The sequence below is a fragment of the Malus domestica genome, chromosome 05 (genome assembly GCF_042453785.1).
Source record: "Malus domestica chromosome 05, GDT2T_hap1".
Taxonomy (NCBI): Eukaryota; Viridiplantae; Streptophyta; class Magnoliopsida; order Rosales; family Rosaceae; genus Malus; species Malus domestica.
This window is the reverse complement of record NC_091665.1, coordinates 32,238,813-32,260,753: the sequence shown is the minus strand read 5'-3', so window position 1 is coordinate 32,260,753 and position 21,941 is coordinate 32,238,813. Positions and strand designations below refer to the sequence as shown.

The following is a 21,941-nucleotide window of genomic DNA, read 5'->3' as shown; positions in this document are numbered from 1 at the left end:
CAAGTAAAATCTGACCATCAGATTCCTGCATCTGGTCAATCTTCCTCTTCATGTTTGTCGCATAGCTATGTGCGAGCTTATGCAACTGTTTATTCTCCTGCTTGAGCCCTCTAATCTCCTGTTTAAGACTCGTCACTTCCGCCGCCAATGATTCAACTTGACGGGTTCGAGCAAATAGGCGTTGGGCCATATTAGACACAGAACCTGCACACTGCACACTGAGAGCCAGAGAATCCTTAACAGCCAACTCATCAGACCATTTGGAAAGTAGTCTGTTATCTCTGGGAGTGACAAGGTTTCGGGCCACCACAGCAGCGGTCATATCATTCTTCACCACCGAATCCCCAACGGTAAGAGGACCAGTAGGGGATATGAAGGATGGGCGCCATATGTTGTCTGGAGAAGGCGGGATTGCCTCTTCACCAAGGTTCAAGTCAAAACGACGGTCGGAGGGTCCAGACATTTTCAAAGTGTTAAAGAAAGAAGAGATCGGACAAATCAAGATCTTAGAAGTGCAAGAAGGGAGTTTTCACAAGCGAAAATTCAAGTGTGCTTTGAAACGAACTGCATGCCTCTATAAAAAATCAGCACTTGACAAGCTCAAAATTCGAAGAGGCCATTCAAAAATCTAAGAGGCAAGCTCGGAAATCGGAGAAGCATCTTGCTTTTCCAGACCCGTCGGCACCCGTCACACGCAAACTCAGCTTTGCGGAAATCACGGGTAATTTGTCGAAGCGCCGATCCCAGATATCGAAGAGGCGCCAGTCTTTTTCAGCCGCGTTATCACCTGTCATATGCACACTCAACTTTGCGCAAATCACGGGCAATTTGTCGAAGATTTTCGGTGAAGGAGAAAGCACGTGAAAGTTTACTGTTCAATCACGCGTTAGTTGCCGACACAAGTGAAAGAATAGTACCTCTACAGGTATTAAGGGACCGCCTATAACTGTCCACCTTCACCTTCCATAGCAAGGCAGACATACAGAGCCTTTCTTCATCTCCAAAAATGCTTTCCCAACGAAACCTCTCGAGTTATTCAGTGTTCCTTATTCCTTGGGGTACCTCTGCAAGCCAATGACTCCAAAGAAAAAGTATCTCATATCACTAGGGTAGAAAGAAAGAGTATCTCATATCATGCGTTCTTCCTGTCCTTTCCTTTGTCCTTATTCATACCTGCAAAGACAAGGATAAAGAAAGCAATATGCCGGAACCTCCACTCAAACTCGGGTAAGGAACCGACTGCTTGGAACCCTTCCCTGATTGCCTACCTAGCACTGCTCTCGAGTACTCGTCTTCCACTGCTGCTGTACTTTCAAAGAAGCTGCCACATCTGCCTGGAGAACAAATAAGGCAAGTGAAAATGATACCTTGCAGCATGTGGAGACAAGGTGCAGAAGGAACAAGCAGAGAAGAATGCGGTCTGCACAGTCAACTCAGCAGAAGGAGTCCGAGCTGAAGAACTCGAGAAGCTGCCACATCTGCCTGAAGAAACAAACAGAGAAGAATGCAGTCTGCACAGTCAACTCAGCAGAAGGAGTCCGAGCTGAAGAACTCGAGAAGCTGCCACATCTGCCTGAAGAAACAAGCAGAGAAGAATGCAGCATGCACAGTCAACTCGGCAGAAAGAGTCTGAGATGAAGAACTCGATTTGACCCTCAAATTCTTGGGTCGACTTACTAGGCGTTGTGGGCTGCACGTGCCGATTCACCACCCTTGAATCAAATCCTTAAAGATCAAGTCACCAACTAGAAGAAGAGTTCATCAATCTTGAAGATCATACCGTTGACCAAACTGCTTATGTGTGAATTAGAAAGATTGAACAAAGAAATAGGTCGTCACCTTCACCTCGTGCCTGCTTGCCATATGTTCGAGTCAACCTTCAAGAATCAAGCCTCAACGGCCCTTGAAGAAGTTTCCAGCCAAATTCAAGATCAAGCCTCGACGGCCCTTGAGGAAATCACAAGTCCGATTCAAGATTAAGTGTCTACCACCCTTGAATCAAAACCTAGTTCAAGAATAAGCTGTGGAAAATCAACAATTGGAGGAAAATCCTCCAACCCAGTTCAAGATCAAAGCTGTGGAAAGTCAACAAGCGCAACAAAATACGTGCCGATTCACCCACTACCAAAGCCAAAGATCATCTACCACATGAAGCTCCTTGTGGTCCAATTTCAACCTTCGAGATCAAGCCTCAACGGCCCTTGAAGAAATTTCAAACAAAAGTTCAAAAACAAGCCTCAACGGCCCTAGAAGAAATCTCAAGCCCAATTCAAGATCAAGCCTCAACGGCCCTTGAAGAAATCTCCAGCCTAATTCAAGATCAAGCCTCGACGGCCCTTGGATCGACGTCTACAGTAAGGGACTTCAAAACGCATCTTCTACACGAGACAAGCACATGTACACGACGCGACTTGAAGTGGGGGCATTTGTAGACATCGAAATTTCGGTAAATAAATGTTGACCAATAAATCAAAGTGTCAACGCTCATGTATTACATAAATTTTACACGTAGCGTGTGACTCAACGAAAATTGAAATGAGTTGGAAAAGTCATCAAATAGGAAACGTGTCAACACCTGACAGAAACGACTTATTTCATCTGGGATATTATATTCAAAATTAGGCCTTGGAAAATTCTATAAATACAAGCCCATTTCATTCATTTGATCAACCAATTCATATTATACCTTGAAGCTCTGAAGCTCTCAAGCATCCAGGTTCCCGAAGAATCAAGAAAGTGTTCTTCGTTCTTCGTTCATCGTTCTTCCAAGATCAAGCCCCAACGGCCCTTTGGATCAACAATCATCCACCAATTCAAGATCAAGCCCCGACGACCCTTGAAGAAAGTGTTCTTCGTTCTCCGTTCTTCGTTCATCGCTCTTTCAAGATCAAGCCCCGACGGCCCTTGAAGAAAGCACCATCATTCATCATCCGTTCATCCAAGATCAAGCCCCAACGGTCCTTTGGATCAACAAACGTCGACAAATCCACACATCCAACCGTTCTTCAAGATCAAGCCCAAAAGCCCTTGAAGATCCGCTCATCACCGTTATTCAAGATCAAGCCTCAAATGGCCCTTGAAGAAACATTCATCCTCAAGATCAAGCTCCAACGGCTCCTTGAAGATCCGCTCAAATCCACCTTCAAAGATCAAGCCCACGGCCCTTTGAAGAAACTTCCAACTGTTCATCCAAGATCAAGCCTCGACGGCCCTTGGATCAACGAAACACCCACAAATCAACACCTTACGGAGATCGAATCAGATGATCAAATTAGAGAGAGATTGTAACCCAAAATCATCAAATACAAATATTTGTTTGTGCACGTTGTTCTTGTCTCTTTCGTTTCAGGAATTTTCCGTGTTCACAAAAACATTAAGAGATTAGGTAACAAAACAAAAGTTTTCAACGGTTATAAACGAAAAATCACAATTTAACGGTTACTTTAGCTCCGATTTTGATGATTTTTTACAGCTACACTCCTCGACCCTATAAGAATGCATTGAACGAATTCGATCTTCAATTTAAAATATTTACACTAGTGGATAAATCTTATTTTATACTTAATGGAAGTATAACATTAACTCTAAATGTTTGTTTAATCTACCGTTTTGATGCGATACGCATTCTACGAAGCGTTTTTCAACGATCCAACCGTCAAACTTGTTTGTACACACTCCGAGATCGTATATGTAAAAAAATCACAAAAAACAAACATTAAGAGATTAGGTAACAAAAGAAAAGTTTTCAACAGTTATAAACGAAAAATCACAATTTAACGGTTACTTTAGCTCCGATTTTGATGATTTTTTACAGCAACACTCCTCGACCCTATAAGAATGCATTGAACAAATTCGATCTTCAATTTAAAATATTTACACTAGTGGATAAATCTTATTTTATACTTAATGGAAGTATAACATTAACTCTAAGTGTTTGTTTAATCTACCGTTTTGATGCGATACGCATTCTACGAAGCGTTTTTCAACGATCCAACCATCAAACTTGTTTGTACACACTCCGAGATCGCATACGTAAAAAATCACAAAAAACAAACATTAAGAGATTAGGTAACAAAACAAAAGTTTTCAACGGTTATAAACGAAAAATCACAATTTAACGGTTACTTTAGCTCCGATTTTGATGATTTTTTACAGCCACACTCCTCGACCCTATAAGAATGCATTGAACGAATTCGATCTTCAATTTAAAATATTTACACTAGTGGATAAATCTTATTTTATACTTAATGGAAGTATAACATTAACTCTAAGTGTTTGTTTAATCTACCATTTTGACGCAATACACATTCTACGAAACTTTTTTCAATGATCTATCCATCAAACTTGTTTGTAAACACTCCAAGATCACATACGTAAAAAATCACAAAAAGCAAACGTTCAGAGATTAGGTAACAAAACAAAAGTTTTCAACAGTTATAAAGGAAATATCACAATTTAACGGTTATTTTAGCTCCGATTTTGATGATTTTTTGCAGCTACACTCCTTGATCCTTTAAGAATGCAATGAATGAATTCAATCTTCAATTTAAAATATTCACACTAGTGGATAAATCTTATTTTATAAATAATGGAAGCATAACATTAACTCTTAAATGTTTGTTAAATCTATCAATTTGATAGGATATGCATTCGTCAAATATGTTCGTATATACTATGAGATAGCATGTGTAAAAAATCGCAAAAAATATAATATTTAAAACATGTGTTTATTTATTTTTAATCAATATAACATTTTAAAATAATAAAATTTTCATCTATGTCGGTTATAACCGTCAGAATACTAAAATAATAACCGCCATAAAGTAAAATAATAAAATAATCAATTTCTGTCGGTTATAACCGCCACTATTAAGGTAAAAACCGCCAGGATATGTAAAAAATATTAAAAAAAAAAGATTCAAAAATTCCGCCAGTAAATATCCGCCAGTAAATATCCGCCAGAAATTTATGTCGGATAGAACCGACAGTATTTTTCTAATATCCGCCAGTAATTAAATGATGTGTCGGATATAATTTATCCGACAGGATTTTTTAATATCCGCCACCATCATCCGCCACCTAAAGCTAATATTGTAGTAGTGTCATACTTGAAATCTCCCCCTCGCTCCCAATTTTAATACTTCCAGTCTCCCCGCTTTTTTGTTGCATTATTACGCTCCTCTTACCTCTACTTTCCCCCGACCTCAAAGCTTTATGATTAACAAGACGAATCAGGTTGCCTTGCAAGTTGGTCACCGTATCAAGATCCTTAAAAGTATAGTTGTCTTCCCCATTCATCCTGTTGCCTACCCCTACGCCAGCCCCTTCCATGTGATCTTTGCAAACCCTAGATAGGTGCCCTAGGAGACCATAAATTAGGCAGTAGTTTCGAAGACACTCATATTTAAAGTCCAACTAGATCATCCCCTCATAGGGAAATTGTACGAACGTTCATCGCATCAGTGGTTCCTTAACGTTAAAATGGACTTTGACCCTTAGAAATCTGCCAATGCACTCCTTACTCACATTTTTGTCCACTCTCAGAATCGTACCCAACAATCCTCCAATGGCTTGTGCGAGCACCCTGGTCACACTTAGAGGATGAATGTTATAAAGTTACACCAAAAAAGAACCAAGAGTGAGAGGCTTTCATCGATTCTTACCTATCTGAGTCATATCCGCCACCATGACTAGGTATTGATTTTAATGTATATTTCATAATAAAGAACCAGCTACAAGGACAACATATATATGAAAAGAAAACGGGCAGGAGAGTGGAGCTGGAAAGGAGGAGAATAATGGCAGCAATGGCAGCATCATTGTGACCTTCCTGGCAGCTAAACAAAGCATCATTGTGTCCTCCACTCTCTCTAACTTAAACTACTAATTAGCTTTACAAAGATGGTGGAATAACAACCAGCTAACATAGCACTAGGATGAGCTGTTATCTATCAAAGAACTTAAACAAATGGTTGCATTATCATTGAACCCTACGGACCCTTTGAACCCTACGGACCCTTCTTGCATTATTCTTCCAACATTGAACCCTACTTCCAATACTAGGTCTTTCTTGAACGTCCATGGTTGGTCAGCATCTATCACACAAACCATGTCTTGTTCAGTTTCAAACTGGGCATCCTTGATTGAGACCCCGCTCTTATCTCTCCATAGGGAGGTAAATCTATCAATAAACGCATCCTTATGCACCTCATTTTTTGTGAGAACCTCAGCGACAGCACAAAAATGAAAACCAATCAGAGCCTCTTCAAAATCCTTCCTTCCAATCCCCTTCCGCTCATTCTCTGACAGCTTTAGATTGGACCCTAACTTAATCCCTAGTTCCTCCATGTTACCAATCAAGTCTGGTTCACCCATATTTTCCGAGACACCGTTAAACATTAGAAGTCCTAAAGCCAGCCAATGCACGCAGAAGCCAAACCCAAAACCCTACTCACACTTGCTTTCTACCCCGTGCAATCGTCTTCTGTGCAAACCCAAACCCTAGAAGACGAAACGATGCATTGACTTTCCAAAACCCTAATCCCTCATTTCGAGGACTGAGATCTTTTATTTTTTTTCGTGCTATAACTGAAGAATAAGTATGTGGTATTATGAGTTCAAATTTCACTGACGATAATTTTTTTATAATAGAGATAGCCGTTCTGGACATCATGACTTATTCTTATTCAATTTTGTTCTATAATAAAACTAAGAGAAAAGACAATACTAAGCTTTGGCTAGTGAATTAGAGACAGTAACGGATCTACAGAGGGACCTAGAAGGTCCTAGGACCCCTCGACGACCCTAAATCGCTGCTAGAAATTTTTCGGGGACGTTTCGTACTCGAACACGAGGTCTATGATGTGCAGGTTGCAAGTTGCAGTGGCGTCTTCTTTTCGGAGAAGACAATCGCTCGAGGAGAAGAAAGAATATATGACCCTTTTTAACAATTGGCCTAAAACAAGGTATGTCGTTTGTCCATATTGTTTTAAATCCCAACCCACACCTATCCCCACAGTCCCACCATTCCCCGCTCATATGCTTCCCCCAATGCCCAACTTTAACATATTCACCCAAATTCCAATCCCCAGCTCCCCAGATTTCAAAACCCTAAAATTCTAAATTCCATCCAATCCCATATTATAATTTTATTACTCCAAAATCATACATTCACTTGTTTCAAATATCCAGGCCACCACCATTTGGTTCAAAAGTCAAGTAAATTGTTTAGTATTATGATCTAATCTTAATTAAATTATATTAGATATTGATCGAGACGTTTAGTCTATTATTGATATGATTGTTGATATGATTGTTGATATGATTGTTGATATGTTTGTTGATATGTTTGTATACTCATTTGATATGTTTGTTAATTGGTATATGGTTTGTGTTTTTTTTTTTTTTTGTTAAATGTGTAGTTTAGAAATAAAAAATATGAAGAGATTTTTCAAGCCAAAACCAATAGCACCATCTATTTGTTCATTGAGAAAGATGGTTGAGTGACAGCTTAGTTGTTTACATTGAGAAAGATGTTTTTCATGTATTGGTAATGAAGCTATCATAGAATATTTTTAGACTATAAAACCCTGTTGGGGACGCTTGAATTAGGATTTTATAGCTTGTAATATTGTTTTGCGTATGATTTTTGAATGAAATATATTATATTTAACTTTTCAATGTTAATTTTGTCTATAAATTTTTTGACCTTTATTAATGAGACCCCTCGAGTTTAAAATCCTGAATCCGTCACTGATTAGAGAAGTCTTAATTAGTTTTAGAGATGTCTTAATTAATTAAATAAACATAGCTCGGAAACATTTCACGTCAAATAAGACTTGAGTCTCACAATATGATTCAATTTCTGTGTGTGTAATGTATATATTGTTGACAATAATAACAGCTAGCAATGCCACATCAGCTTAGCTAATAGACTATTGGTGGTTATGTTGGTTAGAGCTGTTATAACTAACTGATATACTTACTGATGTAAGTAGTGCAAACTATATAAGATGTAATGGAATTACTGTAATCTTCAAGTCAGATCAATACATAAGTTTCTCTCTCTAGAACTCTTCTTTCTTCTCATTTTCTTGTTCGAGTATTCACTACATATTCGGATTTCAGTATACGTTAACATGGTATCATCGCCGTGTACGTTCCTTGGTGGCTATCATCTTCTGCTCATGGTGGTTGTTGCCGGAGATCTTTCTTGGTGACAGTCTCGAATTCGTGAGGCTTAATCAGTGTTGTGCGTTCAGTCGGAGGCTTGGTGTTTCTTGAAAGTACAGTATGTTTTCTGCACTCTATCTGTTTGTGAAAATGTCTCAAGGTTATTTCTTCTGGGTTTGTTGAATTTTGTGCGAAAGTAAACAAGGCTGATGCCATCTTTCTGCAATCTTGATTTGAGATATAAGGCCGAAGCCATTATCTCGGTGTAAACTGTTAGTTTCCTCCATAAGGCCGATAGCCGGAGTAACTTTCTTGCGAAGTTTGTTGTTTGTTGTTATTGGGTGCAACTCCATTAAGGCCGATTACCAGAGTGTAGTTCTTGTGCAATTCTGTTCTCTTTCTTCATTAAAGGCTGATTGCCTAAGAAAGGTGTATTTCTTGATTTCTGTGGTTATACAACTTGTTGTTTGAAATCTTGGGTTGTACTTTTGATAATCTTTAGTGTGTGAAGATGGCTGAATCTAATGTTAGAATTGTGAATATGTTAGGGATGTTGACAGTAAAGTTGCAAGATGATAATTTTGTGAAATGGAGTTATCAATTTTCATCTGTGTTGAGGGGGTATGATTTGTTTGATTTCTTCACTGGAGAAGCACCATGTCCACCTAAGTATGTGATTGATACAAAATCTGGGGTCACAAATGAAATTAATGCTGCTTACAAAGATTGGGTGAAAAAAATGATCTAGCTTTGTTAAGTTTGCTAATTGCAACTCTTTCGGATGATGCTATGAAACATGTGATTGGATGTAAAACATCTTATGAAGCTTGGAAATGTTTGCAAGAAAGATTTGCCTTTGTCTCAATGGTTCGTGTGAATCAACTTAAAACTGAATTGCATACTGCTCAGAAAGGTGGTGATTCGGTTGATAAATTCTTAATGAGACTAAAAAGGATAAGGGATCAATTGGTATCTGCAGGAGAAAAGGTTACTGATAATGATTTCATCATTGCTGTTCTTTCTGGTTTGCCTGCTAACTTTGAGATGATTAAGACAGTCATATTGGCAAGAGATTCTCCTATGTCTATCAAAGATTTTCGAGCACAATTGCTTGTAGCAGAAGGCAGTATTGAATCTAGAATGCATTCTTTATCTAGTTCTATGTCTGCCATGGTTGTTCAAGGTGAAGGATTAGGTTTAAAAGGCTTTCAAGGGTATGAACATGGTGAGAGTTCCAATTCTCAGAGGTCTCAGGTTAGTCTCAGTAATGATCAATTCGGTAACAACTTTCAGAGAGGAAATGGTTTTAATGATCAGTTTGGTAGCAATTTTCAAGGAGGAAATGGTTTTTCAGGAATTGGAAATGGTAATGGTAGTAGAGGTTTTCAGTCTCCACAGAGAGGAAATTTTAATAATAGAAAATTTGGAGGTGGGAATCACAATTCCAGGTTTTCATCCGGATCTAATAACAAAAATGGGAATAATGGTTACTCTGGAAGTGGTAAGAGTGTTGCATGATATGAATCTGCAAGTAATGGTTTCACCTCAACTAATTCATCTGCTGGCCATGGCAATTATAAGTCCAATTGGAATGGGAATACCAACTTTAAGTACTCAGTATCACCTGAATGCCAAATATGTTTGAGAAGGGGACACACTGCACCACACTGCTACTATAGAGCTGAGAGTGGAGGTTCACATTATTCTAGTTCTGTAATTTGTCAGATATGTGGAAAAATGGGGCATATAGCTCTTGAATGCTTTCACAGAAACAACTTTGCATATCAGGGAAATCCTCCACCACCACCATCGATTGCAGCTATGATAGCTCAAGCCAATGTAACTCAAACTGAAGGATCTAGTGTTGGTTTTACAGCTGAAGAAAACTGGATATTGGATTCAGGTGCAACTCATCACATGACTGCAAATTTAAATCATCTTAATCATGTTATTCCTTATATTGGTGATGGAACCATTACAATTGGGAATGGTACAGGATTAGAAGTAACACATATTGGTTCCACAAGCATCCCTATTTCTAAACAGTTTTTTATGTTAAAAAATGTGCTTTGTGTACCTAAAATCACTGTGAATTTACTTTCTGTTAAGAAGTTATGCAGAGATAATGGATGTTGGTTTATATGTGATGATATTGTCTTCTTCATACAGGACAAGGCAACAAGGAAGATACTGTACACAGGGACAAGTGATGATGGGGAGCTGTTTTCAATTTCAGTCAATGTCTTTGCAAAGTCTTTTGCTGCAAAGTTGAGCGTTATGCTGGCTTTATTGGAAAGAAGATTCAAGTGTCGAGGTGGCATAAGCGGTTAGGTCATCCGTCAGAAGAGGTGCTTGCTGCAATGCTGAAGAAGTTTAATAATAGTGTCAAAGTAGATAGTTGTGAGTCCATATGTTCTTCTTGTATGAGTGGTAAAATGAGAAGACAGTCGTTTCCAGTAAGACAAAATATTACTACATGTTTGTTTGAGAAAGTTCACACTGAGGTATGAGGGCCATCTCCAAAGGTGTCTGTATAGGGTTATAGATACTATGTGAGCTTTGTAGATGAATATTCAAGATTTTTGTGGATTTTTCTAATGAATAACAAGTCTGAAGTGTTTTCCATATTTGTTAAGTTTTGTGCTTTTATACAAACTCAATTCAGTGCTTCACTTAAGTGTTTACAATCTGATGGAGGGGGAGAGTATACAAGTAGAATGTTTGTTGATTTTTTGGATACAAAGGGTATAAAACACATGATTTCATGTCCTTATACCCCTCAGCAAAATGGACTTGCTAAGAGGAAACACAGACAAGTGGTTGAGACTGCAGTAACACTCATGAAAGAAGCAAAGTTACCAGCTCAGTTTTGGTTTCATGAATGTTCACATGCTGCATTTCTAATAAACAGAATGCCATGTAGAATATTGCATATGAAATCACCATATCAGGTGTTAATTGGACAAGAACCTGATGTTCAAAATTTGAAGATTTTTGGGCCTACAGTGTATCCATTCATGAGGCATTATAATGCAAATAAACTTGAACCAAGAACAACTCAATGTGTATTTTTGGGATATATGATGGGATATAAGGGAGTAATATGTTATAACATTGGTTCAGGGAAATTAATCCTTCCTAGACATGTTGTACATGATGAAGAGATATTTCCTTATTGGAATATACACGTGTCAAAGGTACAACAGTCTAGTTCTTCATCTTTCCAACATTCAAGGCCTATTACGATTCAATTACCAAGGGATACGATTACTCCATCTTCAGTGCACCAAGATAGAGGATCTGCACAAGCTATAGAAGTCCTTTCACATTCTCAAGGCTCAGATCCAGTAGCTTCAGGAAATTCTGATATGGCAATGTCTCAACCTTCAGAGTCTGCAGTAAGTCAGCATTCTGATACTTAGGTTTCATCTCCTCACCATCATTACTCAAGTCCTACAGATTCAAGGTTATCTATGTTACCAGTTCACGATTCTTCACAACTGGAGGTAATTTTACCAATTTCTCAAGCAATTGTACCACATGATATTCAAGCACAAAATGGTAATGAACATTCAATGGTGACAAGGTTGAAGTTTGGTGCCATCCAAAAGAAAAATTATACAGCCTTAATTGCAACGTTCCCAGAGTTAAACACCTTGTAGATAACAAATGATGATCCTTTTGTGGGAGGTTTCTCTTTTATTTCAGAGATTGCAGATTCATTAGAACCTACATGTTTTAGACAAGCAACATCTATTTCACATTGGTAACAAGCAATGCAAGAGGAGTATGATTCACTTCGAATTCAAGGTACTTGGAATTTAGTACCTGCACCAGATCATAGATTAATAATAGGAAGCAAATGGGTGTATAAGGTGAAAAGAAATCCTGATGGTACTGTATCAAGGTATAAAGCAAGACTAGTTGCTCAAGGGTTTTCTCAAGAGCATGGTGTAGATTATTCAGATACTTTTGGTCCAGTTGTGAGACATACAACTGTAAGACTCATTCTTGCTTTGGCTGCAATGAATAAATGGGAATTGAAACAACTTGATGTCAAGAATGCATTTCTGCATGGTGAGCTACAAGAAGAAGTTTATGTGAAACAGCCACAAGGGTTTGTTGATTCAAGTCATCCCAATTATGCATGCAAACTCCTCAAGTCACTATATGGACTCAAACAAGCCCCAAGGGCTTGGAATTCAAAATTTACAAGCTACTTGGTGATAATGGGGTTTACTACATCAGTATCTGATACTAGTTTGTTTATCAAAACTGATAACAATGATATCATCATATTATTGCTCTATGTTGATGATATAATATTGACTAGATCATGTGTGACTAAAGTACAACTCATAGTTCAAGAGCTCTCTTTTGTGTTTGACTTGAAAGATTTGGGGAAGCTGACATATTTCCTTGTTTTATAGATTCAATATAAACCAAATGGAGACATTTTTGTAAATCAGTCGAAATACATAAAGGATTTACTTCATAAGGCATGTATGGATTCTTGCAAGCCTGCCAATACACCATATAGACCACATAATCAAATGATGGTGACAGAAGGAGTGTTACTTTCAGATCCTTGTTCATACAGAAGCATTGTTGGTTCCTTGCAGTATCATACGTTTACTAGACGGGATATTGTGTTTGCTGTGAATACAGTATGTCAACACATGCATTCACTAACTGAGGTTCATTTTGGTGCTGTAAAAAGGATTCTTAGATACCTTCATGGTACGATGCAACATGGTATAGTCTATTCTTCACAATCACAGATGCATCTCACGGCTTTCTCTGATTCTGATTGGGCTGCGGATCTTAATACCATAAGATCAGTGATTGGATATATTGTTTTTCTTGGAGAAAATCCTATTTCGTGGCAATTAAATAAACAAACTTCATTATCTAGAAGTTCTACAAAAGCTGAATACAAAGCCCTTGCTCATACAGCTGCTGATATAGCTTGGGTTAGACAAATTTTGATAGATTTGAAGTGTGTTTTACTTCAACCACCTGTTATTAATTGTGATACCATGTCAGCTATTGCATTAAGTTCGAATCCAGTGTTTCACTCAAGAATAAAACATTTGGATACCGATTATCATTTTGTAAGGGAGAAGGTATAAAAAGGAGATCTTGCAGTGGCCTATGTTCCTACTGACGAGCAAACTACCGATGTTCTAACAAAGGGTCTTCACAGTCCTGCATTCATCAGACATTGTTACAATCTGAAGCTTGTCACCCCAAGCTTAGATTGAGGGGGGATGTTGACAGTAATAACAGCTGGCAATGCCACATCAGCTTAGCTAATAGACTATTGGTGGTTATGTTGGTTAAAGGTGTTATAACTAACTGATATAGTTACTGATGTAAGTAGTGCAAACTATATAAGATGTAATGGAATTACTGTAATCTTCAAGTCAGATCAATACATAAGTTTCTCTCTCTAAACATTCAGTCTCTCTCTAGAACTCTTCTTTCTTCTCCTTTTCTTGTTTGAGTATTCACTACAGATTCGGATTTCAGTATACGTTAACATATATGTGGTTAGCACACACCAACACCGTAGCTGACAACTAAAACTTCAATTAAAATAGTCAACGTTCAAACTTCAAAGGCCTTATACACGCTTTTACTTGCATGCAAAAACTCCAATTTCTGTTCAAAATTGCGATTCAAGAAAATAGTGAAAAAACTCGACAAGAGTTGGTCAAAATACCTCTATACCATTAGTAATGTTAATAAAAAAAAATTGAACCAGGACAACTTAATTACAAAATATACAGTAAAACTTCTTTATCATAATACTCTATATAGGAATAACCTCCTTAATTGTGATAAAAATTTATGGTCCCAACTTGCACTCAGTTATATATGTAAAGAATAAACTCCGCATTATAATAAGATGATTTTTATAGGTCACGTATTAAGACCTCACCCCCATGTAGTAATAATTATTAATAAGTACAAAAATATGCAACGCTACAAATACAAGTTTAAGATGAACTAAAATATTTCTCTATAATTGTTTGAGACAATGTATTATTTTTTTAAAGTTTATATCATGCTTTTGAGCTTGCAAGTACGTAATATCTCGTCAAATGGACTGTTTCTAGCTTCTCAAGCATGTTTCCGATAAGCATTAAACTTAAAGAGAGTACTACATACAACATGCACTAGATTTTAAAGATTGAGTGTCTTTCTTTTTTCAATGTTACATCTTAGAAATTGACGTACTCCACTAATAATATTTTTTAGCTACACCTCTATTAAGTAATAACGTCCCTAAAGTTATAAAATTCTCTTGGTTCTAACATGATGACTATATAGAGGTTTTACTGTCTAGATTAATTAAGTAAACAAAGCTATAGCTCGTTTCCAAAAAAAAAAAAAACAAACAAGGCTATAGCTCAACTTAAGAGTAAAAAGAACGATTGTGTTTTATTAATTAGCCTTGATTTGTTATAGGCCCACAATATGGTGAAGCCATAAAACCAAAGCCCTTGCGGGTATGACGACCCATTCAATTCAAAGTTAAAACTAAAGCCCTTGCGGGTATGACGACCCATTCAATTCAAAAGTTAAAACCAAAGCCCTTGCGGGTATGACGACCCATTCAATTCCAAGTCAAAACAAACAAATAGATTTATAAAAATCAAAGTCAAATGAAAGTTGGTCTTAATTGATGCCTATAAAAGAGGCCCCCGTATTCCCCATCTATTCATTCCTTCAATTCATTCATTACTTCAATCCTTTCTATTTTTCAGACAGACAAAAGAAGCAAAATCTAGTTTCCAACAAACCTTTATCTTTATCTTCATTCATTCATTCCTTCTTCTTCCACAGAATAAAGAAGCAAAATAATCTTTGTCTGCCCAACAAAATGAAGTTTCTAAAAATGTTTTTGGTGGCAGTGTTTTTTGTGGTTTTTCTTATGAACATGCAATCGTCCGAAGCCTGCAGAGTGTTGCATGGAGAAGAAAAGTTTATGCATCAGATGAAGAATGATGTTTTGCATCAGATGGATCGTCCCTTCTTCCCTTTGATCAGGCAAATACTTAGGGGCACTGTCCCTCCCGGAGGTCCTAATCCAACTAAACCTTGAAGTAGTACCAATTCCAAAGACTCTGCAACCATCAACGAAAAGCACTAGCAGAATTAATTTTTAACCCCTTTTAAACATTTGATATATTTTCTTAGCAGTGAATAAGTACAGGAAAATGCCTGCAGTTTAGGGTTTTTTTTTTTTTTTCTTATATAAGATGTGTAAGAATGTAAAAAAAAAAGTGTATTAGGTTCCTAATGTGTATGAAATTGACTGAATAATACGAAGTACAGAGAAAATTATATATATTTATTAATTTCTTTTTGTGCCTGTGTGCATCTGTAGCTCTAGCATGGGTTTGTTACCTTTTAATTTAACAGTGAGTTTAAAATCAAACACCATTTTGTTGACCAGAAATTAAACTATAAAATTGCGAAAATATATTACCTGGTCTACAAACACCTCTGACAGTGTTTTGCATAGAGATATACATAAGTATTATACCACAAATGTGTGTGTTTGTGTTAGAGTGAAAGCTCTACATATCTGGTTTGAAATTAAGGCACCTTTTTTAGTCTAATTTTAAAGTGAGACGGTTTCGCCATCACTTAGTGTTATTTAGCATTCCACTCATTACAACATGAATGGATAGGTAATACCATGTGACGGTGTAACTGTTACACTGATAAAATAACTCGTGCCGGAGAAAAAAACCCTTTCAACTAAACAGTGCCATTCACAATTTGAAGCCAACACCAATCCTTTCAACTAAATATTTCAGTTCACAAAAAGTGCATGGTGTATGACAGTGTCTAACATTACATGATATCTGAAATTAGTATGCATTAATAACGTGAGTCATGCAATAACATATGAACGTTTTGTTTGTTTTACAATGTCATGCAATATCATGAACTATATGCCTGTGGACTGTGGAGCATCAAATTCAAAATATATATCAAACAGTTGGCGCGCGCTAGCTGTTAGTTGGATCCATGGTTTTGGTGTTAATTCATACGCTCCTCCCCGTTGAGTTTGATTTAAACTTATTAACGTTGTTTTGCATCATTTAAAAAATAATAATCATCAAGAAAATTTACATGCAAAAGGAAAACTAATGAAAAATGCTTGAAAACTTTGAGTTTTAACGATAAGGACAAAATAAAGGGTAAAGTAAATAGTATCAGGTTTGACTTTTTAGTGTAAAAATGTGATTTTTCTTTAAAATGAACAGTACCGTGGGCTTTTTGTTAAAACTCCCAAATATATATATATGGAATGTATTAAGTGACGCACGTCTTTTTTTGGGTTATAACATTAAGTGACAAATGTGATCACTTTGTGTATGCCACGTGTCACCATCCTATGAGGTGATTAGTTGGGATGGTTAATAGCAGTTAACTATAGATAATGCTAGGGACCAAATTTATACGCCACAGCACCATATCTACCATGGCTGATTGTCCATGGACATAAGAAGTCCGTTATAAAAAGTCCAATTTAATGACAGACGTTTGAAGTTCGTGGTAAATAAATTAGTTTAACAACAGGCGTAGAGTGATCAGTGACTGAAGGTGTTGAAGCAACATGTGTTTAAAGCCCATTGTGGTTTGGCTATATATTATCACGAGGCATGTCTGTGGTTACAAAAATTTTGACAACAGCGACATTTTAAATCTACCACAAACTGTAAGTACTGTCGTTATAATTATAATTTTTCATTTTTTTAATCAACCAGTATAAGAATACACACTCAAATTTCAGATCTCAATGAAACCTATTTACCGTTTTCATATCAGACACTGCCAACCACTAGGTCTCACCCCCTATTCTTATGTCGACAATTACTCCGACCCCAAACTACTCATTTCTTTGCCTTGTTCGTATACACTATTCGAACCCTAATTTTTTTTTCTATTTCTTTGGGCATGTCAGGTATTCCCAATCTATAGGATCTTCGTCTTCGTCTCCAACTAGAGAGCACGAGATCTCGCTGGTGTATATCTCGGTGGATTTCAGAGGCGGTGGCGGAATAGGAATCGATCTCTGAGATCGATTAAATTCTGGGCGGCGAATCTCCACCATTGATGAAATTGTGATTCTTTCTTTCTATGTTATAACTTCTTCAGGTGTGCGCTCGGTATATTTCTTTAATTTTGATTTCTCAAATTGCTATTGTTTATTAGATTTTGCTTCGATCTGATTCCAGTTGAGTTCGATTTCGAACTTGAATTTAAATTTGATTTTGATTTACATATGTCCAAATTTCGTTGAAGGTATTACTTCTTCGATTTTGATTTCAAGTTCTCCATTTTGGTGATTTTGATCTCAAGTTTTAAAATCGAAAGATTAGGGATCGGGGATTGGGCTAGGGTTTCAAAACCAGAGAGATGGAGTTGGATTTATGGCTTTCTCTATGAAAATGTGTGTTTTGGGGTTTCGAATGGTGAGCATTGAAGGGGTTAAGGAGTTTGAAAACTGAGAGACTGAGGGCTGCACTAGTTTTTTAATTGCATGCTTGTTTCTGCAATCCAATCAGAGTGCTTGGTTTTTTTTTTTTTTTCGTTGTTATCTGAATTTAATGATATTATTTAGACAATTTTGACTCCCAACTCCTTAAGTGTGATTCTGATTATACTCTTTTTGGAATTGTGTTTCTTGAATTCCATCCCAAATTGTGATTCTAATTTCCCCTTCTTGGTCTTTAATCATACCAAACTCAATGCTTATTCATGCTTATAATTTTAGTTTGTGGAGTTTGATTTTATCACCAATTGTTTACTTGAAAACTTTAATTAGTGGGCAGCCTTTGGAGAAAAAGTTATGAAATTCTGGTGTTGAATATGGAAAATAAAAATCAATCGTTATCGTCAGTCCGTCTTGAATTAGTAATCTAATGAAATTAATATTTCAAGACTCTAGATTTGAGACATGCTAGCCCTCTTCTCCACAGGTAGTTTTTAACTTTTTATATGTTTTAAGTTTTTTTTAATATAAATTTTGAGTGATGTTTCATTCTTAAGCCGTGGTTTCTTTGCTTTGCAGTTTCCAGTTTCTATTTGTACAAAGAACTTGCAGACAAGGTAAGAATTTCATATTAATTTTTGGGCTAATTAATGATTTAGTTTATAGTATTGGTTTGGTTACTAATGTTTATGGTTTATTAAAAACAAAAAAGTCTCTGTTTATGGTATTGATTTGGTTAATCTTGTATAGTATATGTTTGCATAAATATATGTAGTTTTAGAGGGATGCATGAATAGAAAGGTTTAGAGGCAAAAACTGTACATGAAATTCTAGTTTTAGAGGCAGAGCAGTTGAGAGGAATACCTAGAAACCTGAGAATTGATGATTGTAAGTTAAGCTCTGTATTTACTTCATTCACTGTATATGCAATTCTAATTTTGCACTACATGCTCTTGTTAGAGTTAGGTCTGTATATCTGTTCGATTCTTTACTGGTTAATTTTTGGCTTCTTATTTGGACTATTGGAGATTCATATATCTCTACAAGCTAGTTAACTTTTGACTTTCTTTCTTTTGATCCATATGCTTATGTCCACGTAGATAGAGAGAGGCAACAATTGTTAAGGGTCAAGCATTAGGGGCAGTATTTCACTCTCAAGGCCCTTTTGTTTGGAGGTATTCAAAGAAATCTGAAGTGTTCAAGCGACAATGTCCTTGTTATGGCCTATTTGATACTTCTTGGATGGTTTGGTATTTCTTAGTATAACTCATTGGTTTGTTATTAGTTTTAGTGTACAGCTTGTAATAATTGAAATTTTAATCTATGATTTTTTATGTAATCGTTATATTGTAGTAAATATGCAATTTGTATATAAATATTTATATATATAATTTTTATTGAATTTTTTTTTTAATTTTTGGGAATTGTTTTATAACGGGCATTGTTTTTGGTCAATTTGGAATCCACAACGTCTATAGTGCACGTGGTGTTAGATTTTAATCTACCACGGGCACAATCCGTGGTTCCGTGGTTGCATCACATTAGACAACGAGCATAGCCTGTAGTTGAAACTATGACTTTTTATCACATCCAGATTACTAACGGGCACATTGTTCGTGGTGGATTGCAATCTACCATGGGCATCAACCATTATAGATGAGCTTTTTTTCTTCTAGTTGCAAACAAATGATGTGTCACCGACATGAAATAAGCACGTTAATCAACGCTTAAGTTATAATCTAATCATCCACATCCACATTCACACCATTTGGCTTAGTAATTTGCTCTCTCTAGCATTACACATATATATACAAGAAGAAAAACCCACATCTATCACGGTGAATGCCCGTGGTTGATTGCAATCTACCACGGACATTGTGCCCGTTACTATTCTGGACATGATGAAAAGTTTGAAGTTCTACCACGATCAAAGCATGTTATCAATTAAATAAAAAGTACAAGACATCATCTTATCTACCACAACAATTTTAGCGTTAAGATTATAAAATTTGTATAATGAAAATACGGTATTTGAAAAAAAGTATGGTATGTGCATTCCCTCGTGAGAGTGTTTATTACACCAAATCATAATAGAAACTAATCTAGTCATTCTTTATATCATGCATGACATTAATTTAAGGTCAAATGGGACTTCAGCGATCACGATAAAATTCAACTTTTTTATATTCATGCCGTGTAAAAGGTTAGCACACCCAATACTACAAACTTTCAAAGGTCTTTGTAAACGCTTCCCCACCATATCCTTTAGTTCTCAGTTCTCATCAGTTTGCCAAGGAAGCAAATGAATTTGATCAATTCCCAAATTTCTCACTCGGTTTACTATTCAATTTCTAACATTTTGAAACGACCGTCAATGGTCAAAACATATAAATATAGCTCGGTAAATGTTATTGAAAATTTCAAGTCGTATAATATCAGTTCTGTTAGTCCATACAATATTTCATATATATATAATAGCAGAGCTAGCAAGCCCTATAAAATATCCCCCCACTTATTATTCATTGCAACTCAATCCTTCCGATTTCCATCTTTTATTTGCATTGCATACAGCTTGAGAAGAAAAGAGAAGAAAAAAAGAGCAAATTAATAAAGTCATTGTTTGACAAACAAGGAACAACATGAAGTTTTTAAATATACTTTTGGTGGCAATGGTAGTGGTTTTTCTTGTGAACACGCAGTCGAATGAGGCCTGCAGAGTGTTGTATCATGGGAAAGACAAGTTGATGACGGTGAAGAAGGATGTTTTGCATAATCAGGACTTCCCTATTGAGGATCTGATTATCAGGCAAGTACTGCTGAAGGCTCCTGCCCCACCCGGCGGTTCGAATCCAACAGAACCTGCAAAAGTTAATTAGATTTTTATTCCACAACGTTTAATTTATATTTAATCTTCTTGACAGTGAATAAGTACAGGATGCTGCATTGTTTCCTTGGATAAGTTGTGTAAGCTGTAAAAAAAAGGTTCATTAGCTTTCCCAATTTAAATGATTATATTTGACAGAATATACATAATACAAAGTAATAAAGACGAAATTCCTTCTTTTTTATTTCTGTTTCTGGTTTATTTATATTTTGCACATGTATGTAGGAGTGAGGATCAAACTGATCGGTTCAAATTGTAAGGAGCAATTTGGTTCGGTATTGATCATCAACAATTCAAACGGTCTCAAAATCGAACCAAACGATAAAACCATGATTTTGATCCTATACAAATCACAACCGAACATCCCTTTCTTATTGTATTCGTATTTTCTTCACATGTACATGTTGGCCTATGTACTAACAACAAAATTGCAAAAGAAAAAAAGGATTGGACTTGGACACAAATATTTGGTTTGGTTTGATTTAATTTCACCCAGATTTTATTTAAAATGGAACAAAAATGATCCATCATTTAATAATTGGTTGGGTCACTAGTTTAGGTGCGAAACATGTTTAAATCAGACTGTGCCCACTGTAACGACCTGTCCCCAAATATTTCAGTTTTATAAGCGTGAAATTACGAAAATGCCCTTCAAGGCAAAACGTTGACTTTTGTTGACTACCTTGTTGTATCACGTAAGGTTCTTTTCCTTGGCATGTCCTTGTAGTACTCGTCACTACGAATACATGGGCATAAGGGAAATTGAAATTGGTGCTAAGATGGAGATTTTACGGACTCACGAACGTGAAGGGCAATTTGGTAATTTTATGTTGGGGATATTCTTGTGTATGCTTTTTGTGAGCTGTGGGGCCCACACCCCACTTTCCCTCCTTCCCCATGTTCACCCCACTTTCCCTCCTTCCCCATGTTTTCTCCCCCGATGCTCTCGAACTCTCTTGAAATCTCTCCCTCATCTCTCTATCATTCTCTCATTCTTTCCAAGCAACACACACACAACACCACCACCACATCACGTCGCCTCTTTGGCAAGCCTTTATACCACTTGAACCCTCCAGACCACCACCATCTTCTCTCCCTATTTCTCTCCCTCGAGTTTGTGATCGCTATGCAAGAACAATAAAGGTTCTTAACAACTTCGACCTAGGTAAGACTCGGGATGCCTGCGATCCTTTCTCTTTTCGATGTTCGTGAGATGCTCATGATGAATTAGGGTTGAGTTTGGGACTAATTATTCATGCATGCTTGTGTTCTTAGAATCTCTAGTTTTTGGCAATAAATCAGATAGCTTGAAAGCCAAATTCTGGCCAACTCCGGCCACTGCTGACTTAGGGTAAGTAGAACGTGGGA

General features: G+C 36.7%; 1 long non-coding RNA gene across 2 annotated transcripts; it reads left to right on the top strand.

Annotated features, from left to right (window-relative positions):
* Positions 1 to 17,000: 17,000 nt before the first annotated feature.
* LOC114825247 (uncharacterized) lies at positions 17,001 to 19,028 on the top strand. Of its 2 annotated transcripts, XR_011581502.1 has the most exons (4): positions 17,001 to 17,039; positions 17,159 to 17,352; positions 18,269 to 18,306; positions 18,790 to 19,028. It is a non-coding gene; the product is annotated as an uncharacterized lncRNA (long non-coding RNA). The 2 variants fall into 2 exon arrangements; XR_003773897.2 differs by lacking the exon at positions 17,001 to 17,039 and having other exon boundaries at positions 17,048 to 17,352.
* Positions 19,029 to 21,941: the final 2,913 nt, after the last annotated feature.